This window comes from Nycticebus coucang, chromosome 13 (genome assembly GCF_027406575.1).
Source record: "Nycticebus coucang isolate mNycCou1 chromosome 13, mNycCou1.pri, whole genome shotgun sequence".
In the NCBI taxonomy this organism is placed as follows: Eukaryota; Metazoa; Chordata; class Mammalia; order Primates; family Lorisidae; genus Nycticebus; species Nycticebus coucang.
The window spans coordinates 86573432-86595990 of NC_069792.1; the positions used below are offsets into that span (position 1 = coordinate 86573432).

General features: G+C 42.2%; 1 non-coding gene across 1 annotated transcript; it reads left to right on the forward strand.

Annotated features, from left to right (window-relative positions):
* Positions 1-14029: 14029 nt before the first annotated feature.
* On the forward strand, positions 14030-14136 carry LOC128564072 (U6 spliceosomal RNA). Its single transcript, XR_008373961.1, has one exon. It is a non-coding gene; the product is annotated as a U6 spliceosomal RNA (small nuclear RNA).
* The last annotated feature ends 8423 nt before the right edge of the window (positions 14137-22559 follow it).

The following is a 22559-nucleotide window of genomic DNA, read 5'->3' on the forward strand; positions in this document are numbered from 1 at the left end:
AAAGAACCCTTCAGAGGAGGAGGATCTTTTTGAAATGGAAATTTGTTCTTGCTCCCTATAAGCATTTAGCCTATTGCCCGGTTAAGTGGATTTACAGCTCATGATATCTCATTTCAATTTAATCCTCACAAAATGGACAAGTGATTTAAATAATTCCCGTGAAGAAACTGCAAGCTGAAGATAATATTAATGACACAAGCCCAGGGAAACGGCAGGAGAACGGCTGACTCGATACTCTGCAATTCCTGGTGCTTGCCACTTTCCAGCTAATTACAGGGTAAAATTAATGGCAGTCTAATTACATCAATCACAAAATTGGTTGAAAGACTTAAAAATTATTAAGAAGACTGCTTGAAATGTGGTCCTTCACCCACTGTTATTAATTATTCTCTCCTTGAGTGAATACTGTGTCTTAATAAAGCTAAAGAGAATGTGAAGCCATTGCAATTAACAAGACTTAAAAAAGTACATTTTCAGCTGTTTAAAGTCATGAGATAGTAAATGCAGCTTTTTACAAATTTCAGTTTAATTTGATAATTTTTGAATTTATTACTTGATAGCGAAATTGAATGGCCATATTTCATGGGTCAAACACTTGTTACTATTGCTATGAAATGACTGAAGAAATACCTAAAAATGACATGATGAAATTAAAATGGACACTGGGGGCAAGACACAATTGCAAGAGGGACTTTACCTAACAAATGCAATCAGTGTAACCTGGCTTATTGTACCCTCAATGAATCCCCAACAATAAAAAAAAAAAAGAGAAAAAAAAATAAATAAAGAACATCAAAAAAAAATCTATAGTTCTTAAATACAGAACAATATACAAAAAAAAGAAGGTAAAATGGACACCTGGGTCATTCAATACTGTTGGAAGACACATAGAACTTGTTGCCCAAATGGAAGAAACAAATAAGTTAGGGTGAGAGGTTGGTGATACAATTGCTCGAAATTGGAAAAATATATGTTTCCAATATATTTCAGCTGATGTCATTGCTGGATTCTTCATTTTAATAATAAAATACATTGGAGGGTCCTTTCTTATGAGTCCTTAAAAGAAAAATTTACCATAAAATATTCTCAATGGTCAATGAATTTCCTAAAAAAAGCAATATATTTTGGAATTTGTGTTGACTGGAACATGGGAAAAAGAAACCTAGGTAAATTTCCTGAGCTAGCATCTCATGTGAAATTTATTTGCTACATCGTCTAAATCAAGATATTAAAGCAGAGAAGTTAAAGTCACAGAGAACAGAAAACAATAGAAGGACAATGATGTGAGACGTTATACAAAGGCAAGAGGTGCTTTGCAGCACTTTGTAATTAGATAGGGAATGAACCAGAAAATAGTTTGTGCAAGGAAAGAGCTCCTCATTGAATTTTAGCAAAATATTTGGAACCATGAGTGGACATAAAACCCAAGGTTTCAAATTATTTGATCTTCTCAAGGATGACAAGTGACCATTGAGTCTAAGATATTGCACAGGTACATTTGAAGAAAACACGGACATACACTTAAGTTGTCTCTTCAGGGTACATGGAACTGATTTTTAATAGAAACTTTCAAGCCACAGTGACATAGCATCATGCATGTACCAAAATGGCTAACGTGAAAAAGGCAGGTAAGACCCAGAGTTGGCAAGAATGTGGAGCAACTAGAAATTCCATGGTGGTGGGAGTGTCAGTTCATGGAACCAGTTCAGCCAGCTGGTTAGCAGTATCTGGGAAAGCAGAACATGAGTAAAACCACGATCCACCAATTCCATGCTAGGTGTGTACGTCACAGACAGCATGCCTGTGTTCCCCTAAGACAGACACTGAGATGTTCGCAGTGGCTCTATTCCCACACTCTAACACTGGACATTACCTAAGGGCATTACCTAAGACATTACCTAGGACATTACCTAAGGGGCCAGCAAAAGTAACATGGATAAACTGATTGTTGTGTTCACACAAGAGAGTGTTACAAGAATGACTGATCAATACTCAGGAACAGGGAGAAATCTCACAAGTGAAATTTTGAGCAAAAGGAGCCAGAAACACAAAAAAGTTGCCTTCTGTAGAATTCCACTTATAGGCAGAAGAAAACACAGGTGATATGAATCTGAAAGTTAGGATGGAGGCTACCCTTGGAGGGAAAATAACTGCCAAGAGCAGGAAGTAGCTCCTGGTGCCCATTATATTGTTTCTTTTTTTCTTTTTTCTTTTTTGAGACAGAGTCTCACTATGTCGCCCACAGTAGAGTGCTGTGGTGTCACAGCTCACAGCCATCTCCAACTTTTGGGCTTAAGCGATTCTCTTGCCTCAGCCTCCCTAGGAGCTGGGACTACAGGTGCCCGCCACAACGCCCAGCTATTTTTTGTTGCAGTTGCCACTGCTGTTTTATTTGGTCAGGGCTGGGTTCGAACCTCCCACCCTCGGTATATGGGGCTGGCACCCTACCCACTGAACCACAGGCGCTGCCCTATGTTGTGTTCCTTTATCTTTTTTGAGCAAGGTGTGCTCACTTTGTGCAAATACTTTGATCTGTACACTTAGAATAGGTACACTTTTTGTGTGCATATGATTCTTGAATAAACGGAAAAGTCACTTGTTCTGTGAAGACCAGTGTTTGAACATCAGTGATTTGAAAAATTTTCTGTGTTAACATTGTTAAACCATGGGGCAGCACCTGTGGCTCAAAGGAGTAGGGCGCCAGCCCCATATACTGGAGGTGGCAAGTTCAAACCCAGCCCCAGCCAAAAACTGAAAGAAAAAAAAAATTGTTAAACCTAATGTGTATAACCTCTATCTCTTTTTTTGAAAAGATTAAAATAGAATATTCTAGCCTGTTTTAAGCTTCCAAATGAAATGTTTCAGTGTCTATTAAATTATTCTCTGTGTGTGTGTTTTTAAAAACAACTTTCAATAAATTGTGGGAAAAATGAATGGTCATCAAGGAAGTTGGAAATTTACTAGCTGAATGTCAGTAAAGCCTTTGAATAATTGGTCAATGGAGCTGAGAAATGAGTATTATGACTGAATAAGCCAACCAGGCTGCGTTTCTTTCATTTAGATTTATGTATCTTCTTGAGATATCTTTTCCAGCTCTGACAGCTGTTAAAATATCAGAATAAACTGAATTTGGGTTCAAATCATCTAATACAGCTATGCCATAGAGATTAGACCAGGACTGAAAAAAATTAGGAAAGCATGTTTAAAATCACATTGTGCTTACTAAAATAATTTTTATTATTATAAATTGTTTTAGGAAAGCAAAAATGTTGGTTAGGTGTTACTAAAGAAAAGTTTTAAGTTGCTTAATTCATCTTGGTTTTGACTTTAAAAAATGGCTATTTTTATGTATATTTCCTAATATAAATATGTTAGAAAAACAGTGTGTGCATATGAACTAAAAATACATAGGAAGATATTGGAAGTACCAACTTGAGATCTTGTTATTGATACAGGACCAGACTGTGAAAAGCTCCAAGAGTGCTGGCTACGCTCCTTACTTGGTGTTTAGCCTTTAATAACAGATATTTTAGTTGATGTGGGTTAGAGGCCAGGGAGACGAAGGTTTGAATCCTGGCTCTCCTACTTACTGAAAGTATGATGTTGACCACTTAATGAACCTGGATCTCGGTTTTTTAGTAGTCAGATGGGAATTTAGCACCTGTCTGAAAAGGATTTGAGAGAATTCAATTAGTCAATATACGTAAATGTCTTAGTACCCTGACTGGCTTGTGGCAGTTTTAACAATGGTCACTACTCTGTCCCGGGGTCATTTCCTAGTGCTTTCCATACCTTCTGGGTGCTAGTTGAAAATATTTGGGTCTAATCTCAGAATTTCTTGGGTGGGACCTTGGAACTTAGTATCATTAGAAGGTTCCAAGGGATTCTGAATGATCAAGGGAGTTAGAGAAAGACTGATTTTGAAGTTGCTGGAGTCCTTTTTCTTCTATTGTTCTCTGAGGTGAGTCTTATCTCCTAAGTGCCAGAAATTCTCAGGGGACCATCTCTGCACCCTGCAGTTCTGGCTGTCTCCCACCTTGCACCTTGGTGTCAATGACTCAGAGCTCCAGGGAGCTCTGTGAACTGCTGAAGGGCAATGGGTGGTGAGGGTCAGAGCAGAAGCTCTGTGACTGGGATGGGAAGTGAAGGACAGGTCCCAGTGGGCAGAGCACAGTGATAGGAAGACAGAGAGAGGCACCAGGCCAAGGTCTTGGCCACAGGAGGGCACATGAAGGAGGAGGAGAGACTTCCTCCTTGGGCCTGAGCCTCAGAAACAGGACCAGATCCATCCAGGAGAGGGGTGGGGGACGTTGGGAGCAAAGCATGGCATCCAGAGACACTGGGCAGGCTCTGAGTCATTGACACCAAGGTCCAAGGTGGGAGACAGCCAGAACTGAGACATAAAATCAGATAGATCCGGGAGCAGGACAGACGTGTGCTTTGTTGTTTGGCCCTGGCAAAGATCCATCTGTTCCATTGCCACTGACTTAGCAAAGGCTGGTCCTGGGGCTGTGTAGGGATCAAGCATTCTGGGAGCTCAGGAGGCGCCTGCTCTGGTGGGTTTAGTGGTGCTCTGGACTTAGAAAACACGCCCACTGTCAGCATGCGGCAGGGCGGCCACATTAAGTCTCTTGCTGTTCTGTCTCTGTGCACCCACTTCTTTCCCCCATTTCTCCCCTTGCTTCTCCAGGGAGGACAGCCTGGCTGAGCCACATGGAGCAGGTGCCCTTTCCAGCACAGACACCCTGCTGTGTCCTGACAGCCCCGAGTTGTCCTCAACCTGAAGGTGTGGATAATTAAAGTAATGAACACTTTTCCACTAGCTACCAAAAGCCTCATTTATCTACACACATGTTGCCACAGGCAAATTGTGGCATCAAGGGTGGGAGGATCAACAAAAATAACTTCAGAAATTCATTAATCAGACTTAGTCAAGCACACTGTTCGGAACTGAGAGTTCTTATCCTGCAGTGCTCCGAGGATTAGATGGTGTGTGTGTTTCCAGAAACATGAAAGGGATTTCTTAAGCAATATTTGGGAACATCTAGGTGATTGTACTGGCATTTATGATTTTAATGGTTGCTGCTGAGGGAATTTGTCCAAAGACTGCAGTGTGGAGGATTTCACAAATGCTAATTATGCTAAGGTGCATGATCGAGATTTCTAAACACAGGGGAAGGAAAAAAGCAATCAGGAGGTCACACAGAGAACCACACCTAGCTGTGACAGAGATGGTTAGTGCCACCAAACATTCATTTTCTCTCTAACATTTCACAGGTGCCCTTGGAGGGTGGCTGGAGCCATGTGACTCCTTGCTGGTCTGCCTTCCTGGACCTCTCTTTTCCTGCTGTGGCCTCCTGGAAGGACTGTATTCCAGATGATGAAATTACAAGATGGGGCAGAAATTTCTGATGTGTCTTGGACTTTATGAGCACAAAAACAGAAAGCTATATTATGTTAAACTGCAGAGATTTCCTGACCAATCTGTTGCTGACTAGTTGTCTCATGAGCAGAGTGTCTGGATTCCAGCAGAGCCTTCAATAAGATCTTTCCTGGAGATATTGAAGTCTTCTCTGGACAAGTTGGGGGCATGGGCCATGGGCCATGGATGATATTGATGAAACAGTTATGTAGATTATAAGCTACTAAAATAAACATTTACCCTCAAAGGGCTGGGTAGCAAATCAATGTGTGCTTTAGGAGAGGACAGTAAGTACACAGTCCCTGTTCTGTGTCAGTCAAGACTTTTATGGCTTGGGAGAACACAGAGATATGTGTGTATGCCACAGAGAAATGAGAGACTGGATATCTTGCTAACAGATTCAGAACACAAATAAACTCTGGCAGGCCAGAACAGGACCGCAAACAATAAGAAGAGAGTAAAATAGTATGTGTGAATATGTGTGCGTATTGATTGGAACTTTGGAATCACAGGAGAGGAGGGATGAGGTTCAAGATCATTTTGAAAGTAGCTATAAGTAGGCTAGTATTATTAGAGAGCAGAATTAAAGGATTAGGAGATGGTGGTGGTTTGGTCCTTGAAAGTGGAAGGCCCTGAATTTCACGCTTAGACTTCAGGCAATACGGGGCCATGGATAACATTTGAGAGAGGGAGTGACACAATTTGATGTAGTTTATTTTGTAAGTTCTTCTTTCCCTTGTCAATGCTCCGTATCTTCCCTATTTCCAGCTCATTGGAGGATTCCTGTGAGGGGTACAGTTACTTGTTAAGTTTCACATATATAGGAGTTGACTCATTCAGTCCTCATAATGCTGAGAGTTAGGTTTAACTGTGTTCATTTTACACGGTAAAGAAACTGAGGCTCAGGGAAGTTATAAGATTTATCCAGAGACACTCAGCCCTTCTCTTTCTGAATAATATCATATATGACTAGGAAGCCTCACTAGTACTACTGGTTGAATATAACTTATCTGAAATTCTTGGAGCCAGAAGGTTTCTGACTATGGATTTTGGAATACTTACTTATAAAAAATGAGATATCTTGAAGATGAGACCCAAGCCTAAACACAAAATTTATTTATGTTTCACATATACCGTATATACATAGCCTGAAGTTGATTTTATATAATATTTTTAATAATTTTGTGCATAAAAGAAAGTTGTTTTTTTTTAACCATTTGTGGGCATGCTTGCATGGGGGAATCAGGGTGTGTGAAGAAAATATCAATTACAAATGAAGGGGGGTGGAAAGGCTTTCTTTTTTTTTTTTTCTCCTTTGGTATTGCTAAATAAACTGTGTGCTGTCTGCCTGTGTTTTGATGTATCCTAAGTTCAGGTGTGGAATTTTCCATCTGTGGCATTATCATATTGATGCTTAAAATGTTTCAGCTTTGGAGCATTTCAGATTTTGAATTTTCAGATTAGGGATACTCAACCTGTATGACCATTGTACCACCAGGAAGGAAGCCATCTGAAAGAGAATAAATCTGGGACAATTGTGGGGAAGGAAAACTAGACCCCTGATCAAGCCTTACCTGAAGGTTACCTACCGCTGGTCTTTTTAGTTGTGTGTGACAGTGATCCAGCTTGAGTAGGGATTTCCAGATAAGCATACTAACTGGTCTGTGACATTCTGCATTATTGGTGCTGTCTTAGAGTCTGCTTGGGCTTCCATGACAAAATACCACCCACTGGGTGGCTCACACAACAGACATTTATTTCACATGGTTTGGGAGGCTGAGAAGTCCAAGATCAAGATGCTGACTGATTTTGTTTCTGGTTAGGACTCTTGTTCCCACCATGTCCTCACATGACGTTTTCTCTCTCTCTCTCTCTCTGTGTGTGTGTATGTGAGAGTGAGAGCCTGAGCTCATAGGAAGAAAGAGAGAGGGACAGAGAAAGGGAGGGATTTTCTTTTTAAATCATCAATCCCATTGGATTTTGACTCTGCCTTATGACCTCTTTGTCTAGGTCCTACCCTGGAGCAGGGTCCGCTAAGACCTGTGTAAACTGGCTGCTATTGACTGAAGAAATATAGAATTAGAAATGATGGTAAAGAAAGACAAGAGACATAGAGTAGAATTAAAAGTGGGATCTCAGGAGGCCATTGCCCATTTGTGGGATTCCAGCAATGGCCCAGAGTGTTTGCTCCACTCTGGAGCAAATATTGAAGTCTATTTGCCCAGAGGGTAAGATGAGGGAGGGAACGAAGACATCAGCAGTTTCTCTGATTGAGCATACCCTCTCCTATTGTTATTATTAATCTTAAGGGTAGCCTTCAGAAATCTGAAATCTGAGCCTTGTATTGGGAGAGCCTCCTGCTTGAGATCACACACACAGATTTCTAGGGAGGTGTTAAACTCCAATAGTTCTCTGTGGAGTAAAATGCCACCTGTGTTAATCTCCTATGAGGAATCGGTGAGAGGGAGGCATTTTCCTCCCATCGCCACCACAGAGGATTTTCCTCTGTGATAAGGGATATAAACTCTTCTGCCCATATCTCAGGGCTTGAGCTACTCCCTTGGTCTCTGCCCCAGGCAAATGCAAATCTCCACAATGGGTATCTGCTTTGCCTGTTTAATGGGCAGGAAATGCCCTAGAAGATGTATCTTTTCTAGGACTTACCACAATCTCTTCTATGGACATTATTCTCCTCAGAGTGCTCACAGACCAAGCAGGGTGTTTATAACATGTATCCCCAACATGCTAGAATTTCAGAAAAGGCAAGAATCTTGCTAGCAATGGCTAGCTTAAATGTAAACTAGCTGACTTTTCTTGGTTCTGACTCACTTAGCTTACTTTTTACTTTTCCTCTTTTTCCGGGGGTGCTTTCCCTTGCCAAGAATGGGGTCTTTGGTCTCCATTCTCTAAGCACCTCTTTAACCTTAATTACCTCTTACAAGCCATCTTCAAATGTCATCACACTTACAGGTTAGGGCTTCAAACTATGAATTTTAAGGGGGGCACAATTCAGTCCATAGCAGATGCAATTAATCATTTTCTTTCCCAGCAACTCTCTTCTTTCTTGACTTCCATGACACCATGTAACTCTTCCCCTCTTTGTTTTCTCAGTTTCCTTTGCTGGATCCTGCCTCTCTGCTTACCTTCGCAGACTCAGCTGTCCCTCAGGTTTATGGCTTTGGCTCTTTCACTGCTAATTCCACACAAGTCATTGATCAGTTTTCCTGAGCAGCCTGTATGCTCTGATGGCTTTAGGACCACTGACTTCCCATGGTTCCTAGGTGTGTAGGTCCAGCTCACAGTGCTCCACTGAGTGCCAAGCCTGCACCTGTCACTGTGAGCTGAGTTTCTCTTCCTTAAACACAACTCACTGCAGCCTGAATTCATGCCTGCTCTGTGAGCAGTGCTGACGTCTTAGAGATACCCCATGTTGGAGCCTGCCATGCTTCTCCTATCGCATCTGCCTGGAGGCCCCTGATGCCATCTCCTTCTTATTCATACTTTGACTTCTCTTTCCCCACACTTCCCATGGCTATTTGGTGGTCTGGGTCCCCCTCACTGGTGAATCATTCATATTCTTTCTCCCTACTGTGTCCAAGCCCTAAATCCTATCACATCCCTCCCATGCTTTATATTTCCCCAGGAGTCCACTATTGCAGAGGAAATCCAGGCTGCTTAGCACTGTCTGGCATGCAAGGCCTCATTCTTCTGTTCTGATGACACTTTTCACCTTTGACCATGCAGCTCCTGGAGGTACCACATCATCTCCAATTGCAAACACTGCTCTTTCCATTCCTCTAGTTTACATGCCTCCTCCTCGAGCAAGCATCTCCTGACCCATTCTGTTTGGACTAGGCATCTCTAACGGGCTTCCATAGTACTCTGTGCTCGTTCCGTTACTGTTAATTGATTACATGCTATTTTTTCTGCTAAACTATTAGATTTCTGACAGAAGGTACCAAGTCTTGGTCTTTGTAACTCCTGTGCCTAACACATGGCGGGTATTTAATAAATATGTGCAGAAGTAACAAAGTGTGATGCTTAAGAGTGTATGCTAGAGCCAGACTGCCTAAGTTTAAATCCTAAGTACAAATATTAGGTCTAATATTTACTATCCTCATTACTCAGACATATTTTTAACTTTTCTGTATATCAGTTTCTTTATCTGTAATAATACGGACAGTAGAGCAATTGCACCAAGAGTTTTGTGAGAATGAAATGATTTAATGTACACAAAGCTCATAGTCGGCACTCAACAATTGTTAGCTCCTAGGACTTGCTGAATGATTGAAGGATGTCACCAGCAAGATACTAGTGTTTTACATGCAGGTTTTATTTTTACTAACCCTACAGGTACTCTCAAGTTACTAACAACAGAATGAGGTGTTCACTCTTATTATGCAGCCAGAGAGCTTTAGAGCCAGACTCAAACCCAGATATGCCTGGCCCAAGACTCCTTCTTTTTTGATCAACTTTTCTCAATAAGAAATAATAATCTCTTATTCTCATAATCTCTTATTCTCAATAATCTCTGCCTCCAAACCCAAAGATCTGTTTAGGGGTTTGGGGAAAATATGGGATGAGAAGAGAAAAGGGGACTAGTAGGCAGTCTGGGATTCAGGTGAAATGTCTCCAAATTCTTTAGTCAAGACGAAGCTGGGTCCTTTGGTGTTGGCAATGAGAGGAGAATCTTCCTGAGATGCAGGTGCTAATTCTTTAAAGCCATAACTTCAGCTCTCAGACACTGACTTCCTTCCATGACCAACCTTCGAGGACATGAGTTTGATTTACTAAGAAGGCTGTGGCTGTCCTTCCATGGGTGGGGCAATTGGAAACCCCAAAGTTACTTTGGAGTGTCAGGGGATTGCCACTGTGCACAGAGGTTATACCAACTCAGCAATGCTGCAGACATTCAGTGGAGGTGAATTTGTTGATGCTCAAGGTCCTGGCTGAAGTTTCTGGTGGCTTTCCTTAGATGCAGACACTTTACTTTGTGAAACTCTGTCTTACAAAATAATAAAAACAATGCCACCATCAACAATAACAACCGTAAGAATAATAATAATTATCATGATAACGGAACAACTAGGGGCCCATGCTTTTATAGAATTTGAAAGGTCATATTTTCTTTCTTGACCTTCTTTTTGTGTTTGATGTCTCATTCAGAAGAAATTCTGCTTTTAGAAGCAGAGGTGAGAATCAAGAACCAAAGGATAGTCTCCCAGCCATAGCTTGGGTGTGTCTCTGTCTCCTTGAGTTCCAGAACTGGGGCCAAAGACTGACTAAACGTAAACACGGGTGTAAGCAGTGAGCTCAGAGGTGGAGTGAGCAATTGTATAGCACAAATAGAGCAACTCATAACACAACTAGACAGCCCTCCCAAAAATCATGAGTTTGCAGAACAGGAAAATAAACCTCTAAGTCAGAGGTATAATGACAAGTAATTGTTATAACTGTCCAATGAAATTTGGGACCAGTGATCAGATCCCAGGATAAAAGCAATACATTGGTTTAGGGCACTTTGATGGGCCGTTGGTTCTCCTTCTTGGTCAAATGCTGGGCATGGATGGAGAAAAGGTGTTTATCCTAGTAATGGAAAGCCTTCAAAAAATGCTCCAACAGGCAGAGCCCGAGATCTCTGAGACTCTGAGATCTCTGGCAATACATTGGCTTTTTTTTTTTTTTTTTCCTTCCTGTGGGATCTCAGATGAGAGAAAAGATCATGGCCACTGTTCTTAAGCCAGGTGTGTCAAATATGTAGCCCCATTTCCTGAAGATGGGTTGAACAGCTGCATCAGGGCCAAAGAACACCAGATAGAGTGTCCTCTATGTAAGTGCTTCTGTTTAGGAATTTGCTGGCTTGTTGTTCATTTCAATGTGTATGTTTCTATCAGATGACTAGATTTTCTATAGGCCCAGGATATGTAATCTAGGAAAGTGACAGCTGTTCCTTCCATCTCCTGACCTCACCATGAGTCTTCACTGGAGCATGTCCAGTAATCCCCACATGTCCTCCTCTGCAGGCTAACTCTGCCCCACCCCTCGGGTAAGCTGAGAATCAGGCATCAAAGACATTGAAGATTTAGTCAGGGGCCTGGAGTCTGTGTGGGAAATGTTAAGCTTTCCAGAGGGAGCAAAGGGCAGGAGGAACATCTGACTTGCGTCTTTCTCTTTATGGCCTAATACTTAAATTTCAATAATATGAAGTATCTCCAAGTGTAGGGATCCTTTCAAAGATCCTTAAACAGAAGGATAAAGAGAGCAGGCTGAATAGTGTGCCTGTAGGCAGAGTGGTAGCTACAGTCTGGACCATACGGAGAGGGCCTGTGGCCATGCCCTTCTCCTCAGGTCTTTAGTGAGGTCAGCATAATGTAGTTGGCAGACCTGAGTTTCTAGTTCAGTTCTGTCGCTTCCCCAGGTAACTTTGGACAAATTATTGCTTTTATCCTCAGTTTCCCTTCCTGTAAAATGTGAATGATATCAGGAAGGGCTGAGAACATCATCTGTAGTCATGTGTGCAAAGCACGTGGCAGAGCCCCTGTGCATGGCTGACATTTCTATGTTCCAAGCTTTGAGGATTTGTTTTATCTTGTTCAGTAAAAATGAATAGAATCTAAATTTAAAGAAGTTAATGGAGTCCAAACTTCTCCTTTTATTATGCTAGTGAGGGATCTGAGGCCAGGGCAGTTAAGCCATTTTCCCAGTGTCATGGCACTGAGATCCTGACTTTTTATCCAGTGATAGTTTCATGATTTGAGGCTTCTGATGAGGTTGTGCAAGCGGCTATGTTGGCTTCATTGAACACAATAATTGCACAATTGACAATGACAATTGACAATAAAAGTAAAATATGAAAAAAGATTTATTGGGCGGCACCTGTGGCTCAGTCAGTAAGGCGCCGGCCCCATATACCGAGGGTGACGGGTTCAAACCCGGCCCCGGCCAAACTGCAACAAAAAAATAGCCGGGCGTTGTGGCGGGCGCCTGTAGTCCCAGCTACTCGGGAGGCTGAGGCAAGAGAATTGCTTAAGCCCAGGAGTTGGAGGTTGCTGTGAGCTGTGTGAGGCCACGGCACTCTACTGAGGGCCATAAAGTGAGACTCTGTCTCTACAGAAAAAAAAAAAAAAAAAAAGAAAAATAGATTTATTTAAAGTGATCAAAGTATATTGCTAAGAATAAAAATGATGCATAAAAACTTCAGTCTAAGTAAAGCCCCCATGGTATTTACAGAAAAAGTTAAAAATATTGGCCAGAACAATTAGACAAGAAGAAAAAATAAAGGGCATCCAAATTGGAAATAGGAAGTTGAATTATCCATGTTTGCAGATGACATAATCTTATATCTAGAAAAATCGACAGACTCCATGAAAAATCTCTTAGAACTAATAAATAAATTCAGTAAAGTTGTAGGATACAAAATCAATGCATCAAAATCATTTAGTATTTATATATGCCAACAGCATGTATATATGTGAACATCCTGAAAAAGAAATAAAAAGTAAATTCCATGAATGACAGCCACAAAACATACAATACCTAGAAATCACTATAATCAAATAAGTGGAAGATGTATACACAGGGAAAATTATAAAACTCTGATGAGAGAAATAGAAGAGAACATGAAAAATGGAAAGATACTCATCCTCATAGATTGGAATAATTAATGTTAAATCGGAAGATTGGAAGAATTGACATTAAAGGACAATTACTACATAAAGCAATTTACAATTCAATGTAACCCCTACCAAAATGCTAATGATATTCTTCATGGAAATACAAAAATAAATTCTAAAATTTATATGAAACCACTAAAGGCCCCAAACAGCCAAAGCAATCCTGAGCAAAATGAACAAAGCTGGAGGCATCACATTACCTATTTCAAAATGTACTACGAAACTTATGTTTACCTGGATGGAGCTGGAACATATTCTTCTTAGTAAAGTATTTCAAGGATGGAAAAAAAGTATCCAATGTACTCAATACTATTATGAAACCAATATGTAAACACTTACACATTCATAACAATGATAAAATACAAAGGTAGTCCAGAAAGAAAGAGGGGAGATGAAGGGGAGTGGTGAGGAGGGAGAAGGGCAAGTGGAGGGAGGGTATTTGGTGGGATCTCACCTAATGTACCCAATGCAAGAGTACATTTCAAAACAGCTAAGAGTATATTATAAGTGTCTTACCACAAAAATAAGTAAGTGGGGTAGCGCCTGTGGCTCAGTGAGTAAGGCACCGGCCCCATACACTGAGGGTGGTGGGTTCAAACCCGGCCCCGGTCAAACTGCAACAAAAAATAGCCAGGCATTGTGGTGGGCACCTGTAGTCCCAGCTACTCGGGAGGCTGAGGCAAGAGAATCGCCTAAGCCCAGGAGTTGGAGGTTGCTGTGAGCTGTGATGCCACAGCACTCTACTGAGGGTGACAAAGTGAGACTCTGTCTCTAAAATAAAATAAAATAAAATAAAATAAAATAAGTGAGGTGATGGTTATGGTAATTAGTTTTATTTAGGCATTCCACATTGCATATCAAATCATCATATTGTACCCCATGAGTGTATACAGTTATGATTTAATAAAAATGAAGTTAAAAAAGATATATAACCGTGCTTGCTTCAGCAGCACATATACTAAAATTGGAACGATACAGAGAAGATTAGCATGGTCCCTGCGCAAGGATGACATGCAAATTCGTGAAGCGTTCCATATTTAAAAAAAAAAAAAGATATATAACCATTATGTGCCTGTAACAATTAAAAAAAATTTTAATGTAAAATAAAAATATGGTAACCAAAACAGCATACTACTGGCATAAAAACAGACACATAAAGCAAAGGGATGGAATGGAGAACCCAGCCAAATCCAAGCATGTACAGCTAACTCTTCTTCGACAATGGTGTCAAGGACACCCACTGGGGAAAGGATAGCCTTTTCAGGAAATGGCTCTGGGAAAACTGAATAGCAATATGCAAAAGAATGAACCAGACCCCATCTCCCACTATACACAAAAAATCAGATCCACGTAGATTAAAGACATAAATCTAAGACCTCAAACTGTGAAACTACTAGAAGAAAACGTTGGGGAAACACTCTAGAATGTTGGTTTGGGTGAAGATTTTTTTTTTGGTAAGACATCAAAAGCATAGGCAACCAAAGCAAAAATAGATTATTTTGGATTATCTCAAGTTAAAAATCTCCCTCGCAGCAGAGGAAAACAATCAACCAAGTGCAGAGACAACTCACAGAACGGGCGAAAATATTTTCAAACTACCCGTCTGACAAGGGATTGGTAATCAGAATATATAAGCAACTCAAAAAACTCAATAGCAAAAAACCAAATAATCCAATTAAAAATAGGCAAAAGATCTGAACAGACATTTCTCAAAAGAAGACATACAAATGGCCAACAGGTATATGAAAGTCATGCTCAACATTGCTAATCATCAGCGAAATGTACATAAAAAACGCAAAGAGATATCATCTCACCCCAGTTAAAATGGCTTTTTAGAATGCCCCCCCCCAAAAAGGGAGGCAGTAACAGATGTTGGCAGGGATGTGGAGAGAGGAGAACCCTCATGCACTGTTGGTGGGAATGTAAATTACTACAGTAGAGAGAATAATACAGAGGTTTCTCAAAAAACTAAAAATAGAATTACCATATGATCCAGCAATTCCACCACTGGGTATATATCGAAAAGAAGGGAAATTAGCATATCAAGGAGATATCTGCGCTCCCATGTTCATTGCAACATTATTCACCATGGCTGAGATGTAGACTCAACCTAAGTGCCCATCAACAGATGAATGGATAAAGAAAATGCGGTGTATATACATAATAAAATATTATTCAGTCATAAAAAGAACGAAATCCCATCATTTGCAGCAACATGGATGGAACTGAGGGTCATTATGTTAAATGAAATAGGCCAAGCACAGAAAGACATAAGTTGTGGGTTGTGATGCATCCGTGGGAGCTAAAACATAGACTCTCATTGAAGATGGAGAGTAGATTGCTAGTTACTAGAGGCCAGAAATGGAGGGGTGAAGACGGAAGAAAAATCATAAATATATTTATTACCATTGCATTATACTCTTAAAAATGGTAAAGGTGGTAAACTATATGTTTATTTTAATAAAAACGTTTAAAAATTAACATTTTAAAATTACGAGAAAGTTGTACTCGCTGTTGAAATTTTAGGGAATACTCATACATACAACATTTAAATCACACTCAATTCCACCACCCAAATTATCCCCACACTTTCACTCTATTTCCTTCTATTTTTACTTAAGTATGATATTCTGTTTCCGTTGATATCTTTATGATTATATTAATTATTTTGTGCCCTGAAGTTTCATTTATGTGCCATGATCTTTTCTTCATATAATTAAGATTCTTAAAAATATTTTGGGTGGCACCTGGGCTCAGTGAGTAGGGCGCCGGCCCCATATACTGAGGGTGGCAGGTTCGAACCCAGCCCTGGCCAAACTGCAACAAAAAATAGCTGGGTGTTGTGGCGGGCGCCTGTAGTCTCAGCTACTCAGGAGGCTGAGGCAAGAGAATCACCTAAGCCCAAGAACTGGAGTTTGCTGTGAGCCACGGTACTCTACGGAGGGTGACAAAGTGAGACTCTGTCTCTAAAAAAATATATATATATATTTTAATGTTTGCCTAGTATGAGTATCATATCATCTCTTTAGACCAACCCATGATTTTAAATATTTATATTATTTATATTTTTTGTTAATATAAATTATACTTCTTAAAACAAAGTATTTACCAAAAAACCCCAAAGTATTTACATATATCTTTATACAGTTTCATCAAAAGCATCACATAATTTACCCAGCATTTGCTTTGGATAGATTGCTGGATGTTTGTTTGCTCCGTTGAAAGAAATGAACATTTTGAGGCTTCTTTGTACCTCCTGTTAGCCCAGCCGGAGTTTTGAACCTTGTCTATACAGCTCCTGAACAAGGTCCTGCTTCCTGGCTCAGTCATTCATCTTGCTCCCTGGATTGGATGCCTCTGTGTTGGGGATCTCCTTTCCTACTACTGTCCGCAGACCTCTTTGTTATTCTGGGCCATATATCTACCGACCAAATCTGGCCCATGCTCTAGATTCATCTTCACTCCTCTGGAGGGGAATAGGATGAGAAATTGGACTCCTTTGAGAACTTTCCCTCTGGTCTTACATCCTGTAAAAATTTATGACATGACCACTGCCTGGCAGACTTCTGAAATTGTCTCTAAAGACCCTGTCTTGTTTCTATCTTGTCATGGGAGCAATGAAGGGAACCGTGTGACCTTCTGCCATCTGTGTGTCTCTGTCCCAGGGCTGATACCTGATTTGTGGGATGGTGCTGCAGGCCTGGATCTTCAAGTGCCATTGCTTTTCTTTAGCCACAAGCCCTTATATGCCTCCCAGTCACTTAACATATCAGTCACCCACGAGAGCAGTTGCTAAATACCCCTTTCTATCAATTTTCCCATCTGCGGAGTGGGGACTGTGATTCCTGGGCTGACAGGGTGTTGTTGTGAGCATTAATGAATGTTTTGAGGCAGTTGAGATCTGCAGATAAACAAACCTCAAGAAGTACAAAGTGCTAATGAGGCTGCTGTTGAGCAACTTGCCTTGAGAGACTGCTTTGTTTCCCACACAGGAGGAATCGGTTCCTAATCCCTGGGCAGATGGATGTTTTCTGGCTGTGTCTGGATGAACCAAAACAGCAGATTCCGAAAGGAATTTTCTTTAGACACATGTAGCTCTCAGGTTAAAGGGAAACTCAAAATTAGGTCTAAAGCAACACCAAAATAACTCCCCAGCAAGCCCGATGACAACCCCATTTGATATGGTGACTTGGCACTTTCTAGAACAATGTGTGCTTAGGTGTGGAGTGAATACTACCCATGACACACAGTTTGTTTTAGATGGTCCATGATGAACTTTTAATAACTTTTCATAGTTACACATTTTTTTGGTGGTTATTTTCTATCTATAGCAAGTGACACTGCTTTTTTTTTTCATTTGTCATAATAAGAATAACCCCTTCTACTGAGTGCTTACTAAGTACCATTTTAAGTGCTTTTCAGGAAAGCATTTGATCATTGCTACCGAGTAATAAGAGATTAGATACTCTCATTTCTTCTTTTGTCCACACAAAGATATAGAGATGCAGAGACTTACGAAGCTGTACAAACTGTCCAAACATAGACAGTTGGTAAACAGCAGAGATGGGGTTTCTATCAGGAAATTTGGCCTGAGAGCCCATGTTCCTGTTAATCACCCTGTAATATTTCCTTTCAATATATTTTCATTTATAGTTCTGATGTAAAGATATTAAAATGTATTTATTTAAAGTTGCAAAAGCATATATATATATATTTTTTTCTTTTTGTTTTTGTAGAGACAGAGTCTCACTTTATCACCCTTGGTAGAGTGCTGTGGCATCTCAGCTCACAGCAACCTCCAACTCCAGGGATTAGGCGATTCTCTTGCCTCAGCCTCCCGAGTAGCTGGGACTACAGACACCTGCCACAATGCCTGGCTATTTTTTTGTTGCAGTTTGGCCAGAGCTGGGTTTGAACCCACCACCCTCAGTATATGGGGCTGGTACCCTACCCACTGAGCCACAGGCGCCACCCTGCAAAAGCATATTGATTGAGATAAAAACGATGCATAAACAACTAAGTCAAAAGTCAGCTGTGGTGGCTCATGCCTATAATCCTCACACTCTGGGAGGACAAGGTGGGTGGATCTCCTGAGCTCAGGAGTTTGAGATCAGCCTGAGCAAGAGCTAGACCTCACCTGTACTAAAAATAGAAAAACTAGCAGGGTGTCGTGGTGGGCATCTGTAGTCCTGGCTACTGGGGCGGCTGAGCCAGAGGATCTCCTAAGCCTGAGAATTTGAGGTTGTTGTGAGCTATGATGCCACAGTACTCTACCTAGGGAGACAGAGTGAGACTCTGTCTCAAGAACAACAACAACAAAAATTAAATAAAAAATATTGAGATGTTTTGAGGATATGATGGACATTTTGGGGGACATCACAAGATTGAAGGGCAGTGTGTCTTAGAGGGTGGTCTGGTGTCCACTAAGTCAGCATTCCCTAGAAGCTGCTTAAAAATCCAGATCAGCCTCAGAAGGGCCTCTAGAATATTCCATCAGCTCTGTGGACAACACCTCTGACTCCAGCTATTGCTGGAATCTATTTTTTTTTGTAGAGACAGAATCTCACTTTGTTGCCCTTGGTAGAGTGCCGTGGCATCACATAGCTCACAGCAACCTCCGACTCCTGGGCTTAGGCGATTCTCTTGCCTCAGCCTCCTGAGTAGCTGGGACTACAGGCGCCCGCCACAACGCCCGGCTATTTTTTTGTTGCAGTTTGGCTGGGGCTGGGTTTGAACCCGCCACTCTCGGTAGATGGGGCCGGCGCTCTACTTACTGAGCCACAGACGCCGGCCATATCGCTGGACTCTTGAAACCACTGCTACCATGAAATAAGTCTAAGCCCTTCCTGCATGTTGGTCCCAGCACCAGAGCTGCAGGTAGGCTGCCCCTGGGCCCTTCCCAGTGTCTTAGATCCGAGGGATAGACCAAGTATTATCTCTCTCCCAAAGTGGGAGGTGATTTGAGACATCCTAATACTAGTGGAAAGCTCTTCCAATAGTCAGAGTTGATCGTTGAGAAGAAAAGAGAGAAGAGAGAGTGAGAGAGACCACATGAGAGAGATCTGCAGTTCCGTAGCCTCTTAAAAATTCAAAGTGCTTTTTCTTGTCCACGTTTACATGATGAAATTCAGGGCAGTAAATCGGTGGGAAGTGGTCCAGCCGGTCCACAGAGTGCCCAAGGGACTTCACATATCCATTTGCTTGTTTGTTTATCGGTTGGAGCATATTTCATGTTCACTGTGTGCTGGTCTCTGTGCTCAGCTCCAGGGACACGTGGGTGAAGGTGACCCAGTTCTCATCCTAAAGGACGCCTCGGACTAGTGAAATTCAAATGTGGAATCCAAGAGGCAGGAGCAGGCTGAGAATAGCAGACAGCTGAGTCTGGGAACTGCATTGGGGCAGGAATTGACAGATTATGTGTATGACCTGAATCGCAGGGAGGAGGTGACCTGCTCACATCTCACAGTGAGTTAATCATTGACATCTTCGCATCCACATTCAGAAGTCTTCCTTCATCATAGCAAATCTGGGCAAAGCAGAGGGGCGCACAGTAGCTTAATGAGATGGGGAGATCCTGGCTCTGGGGTCCTGCGTTTTTCTACTTGTGAGCTAGCTGACATTGGCCTACCATTATCTAACTTCTGAGCTTTGATCTTCCATCTATAAAATGTGGGTGACCATACGCAGTTCCCAGTGTCATGTGGAGACCGATAGACAACAAATCTGAAGAACAAAAGTGCCCTATATAATGCTGGACGCAGTAGGTGACCAATAAACGCTAGCTATGGAGACAGAAGCCCGAGGCAGGTCACCGCCTTTAAGGAACTTGTTCTTTACCTGGAGATGGTGAAGTGTAGGACAGGGTCTGAGAGACCCTGTGTGTGAGAGAAGGAATTAGTACAAATCCCTGTGAGCTGGGCTATCCATACACCCAGAATTCAGAGAAGAGAGAATGCTGTGTGGGAGGAGTCAAACACTTCCAGGATGGGGACTTTGGTGCTATAACCCAACTCCTTGGGTTCATACCCGAATTTCACCTCCCTTATCAGCACTGTGTTCTTGGGCGAGGATATGTTATTTAATGTCATTAAGCTTCAGTCTTTTGTGCTTAAAATGGGGAAACAATGCTATCTCCTCATTGGACGCTGCTGAAAGTTAAATGAGCAGATCTGTAGAAAATGCTAGCACAGTGCCTTGCACTTGGCAATAGTGGATATTATCATGATGAAACTGAGCCTTGGACAAGGAATGTAAAAAACCCACCTCTTTGCAGTTGCAGGTGGGATTAAATGAGATGGTGCACCTCAGGTGTCCAGCGCAGTGCCTGGCCCACAGTGGGGGTTCCCTAGATACTCCGTCCCTCTAGGGGAAGGGTAATGTCTCTGATTTTTTTTTTTAATCTTCCATAGCCCTTAGCGCAGAGCCTCGCTCAAGTTAGTTTGAGCATGAAGTCACCTGGGAGGATGAGAACAAGTTAACAGGTGAAAGCAGGGACATTCTAAGAAGGGGAACAGCACCAGTAAAAACAGGAGTGCAAAATAGTTCAAATCCCTTTCATTCTTTGTAAGGTTAGTTAAGGTCTATTTGTCTCCTCCTGGTGGCCATCACAAGCAAACTCAACTGGCTCCTTCGGGAGAGGTGTCCGCAGGTTGGGTAAGATCACGTTGCTCTCCCGAGGATCCGGGAGGTGTGCTCTGACTGTGATTCAGCCCTGCAGAATGATTCATGACCTGTTTCCACTGCAGCGACTTGCTCTTGGTGACATTTCCCAAACAAACAGTGCCAGAAGAACTAGCCCAGAAACTAAAGAAAGAGCTAGTTACTTGTCTCTTCTCTCTTTATCCATCCAAATCCTTTGGAACTCTGCTCTTTGGTGTCTTCCATCAGGGACATTAGCAAGGATTCTTCTCTTTTCTGTGTGGTTTTGGGCAATTAATCACATCACAATGACAATAACCATGGGCACTGTTCTGAGCTCTCTGCATATTAACTCAAGGGATCCCCCATGCCACCTTACAGATGATGTATTATTTTGACACCAGTTTTTCAGGTAAGGAAACTAAGGTCCCAGTGAGGACACCTAACTCGACTGAGGTGACGTCGCTGGGATGGGGCAAACAACTCGGCTCTAGATCCCATGTTCTTAATCCATGGGCATCAGCCTCCCAGGCCATGTGCTCTGGTGACTAATCTGGAGCTGTTACCTAATATCACTGGGTCTTGGGGTGTAGGACACCAGCCTCACACCTTACCAGTCATAAAAACCATAGATAGAAATGGCTTTATTAAAAGTACATTGCTGGGTTCTGCTCTCAGAGATTCTGATCAGGCTGGTCTGGGGTGGGGCCCAGGAATCTGCATTGCTCACAGTGGTGGCCTCTGGTATGGTGGAAAGAGCACTGGTTTGGGACTCAGGCTTCTGGTTATTGGTTGTTGGGTCTTTCATAAATCACTTTTAGCTTCCCCGAGTCTGTACCATAGGTATGATGATTTCAACCTCAAAATAGACGCCACAAGGCTGAAATGACATGACTTAGGTTACTGCCTGGTACACACAGGAATCTTTTACACTCACGTGGCATCAAGCTGGGAGGATGGCAGAGAGTGTCTTTAGTCATACATGCCATGTGAAAATGGTCCAGAAACGGACACTTTCTCCTCAGAGCAGCAGCAGTACAGTGATAAGAATGTCACTGACGTGGCATAAGCCTTGGTACAATGACTTCATCCCTGCATTTCTCATCTGAGCAGAGTGGGTACGTGTGCCTTTCACAAAGGGTCACAGGGAGGACATTTGCGTAAGCTCATATATGAGATGGGAATGATGTTTTGCCCTTCCAAGCATCATCCTTCTTACTGAGACCATTTCCACATGGGGGCTTAGCTGGGTTTCAGTCAGGCCAGGACTGAGCTCATGCAGGTCCCAGAAGACATGAACTGTGTCCTGAATTTCCAGAAGGTAGACCCCTGGGGTGGGCTGGAAATGGCTTTTGGAGGCTGCAAAACCTTGTTCAAATTCTCTGTAGAGGGGAACACTTGAGTTCTTATGTAGAAGAAAGAGCAAGGGTAGCCAAGGAGGCTCTGGGACAATTCCACTTGGCCCCTTGGGTTCAGGTAGCTCGCAGTTTGAGAGCTTCTGTTTATGGTGGGGGCAGCACAAAGGCAGCAGCCTGGGTCCCGTGTCGTCGCCAAAAATGGGATCAATAAGATTTGCTTCTCTGTCACTTAACCCATGTCTCTGTCTTCCTGCTCTGAGCAGTTTGCTGTGTCTGTCTTGGTCATTGCAATGACTTGAAATGCAGAAGCTGCCCCTGTTAAAATCCCCTGGGGAGCCCACAGCACGTCCACATCGTGTGCACACTGAGAAGCTTGGGAAGGCTGGTGGCACTCACCTGGACTGGCCACTCCTCTCTCAGCAGCAGGTGTCGCTGCAGGTTCTGTGGTAGGGTGGCCTCTGCTCTGAG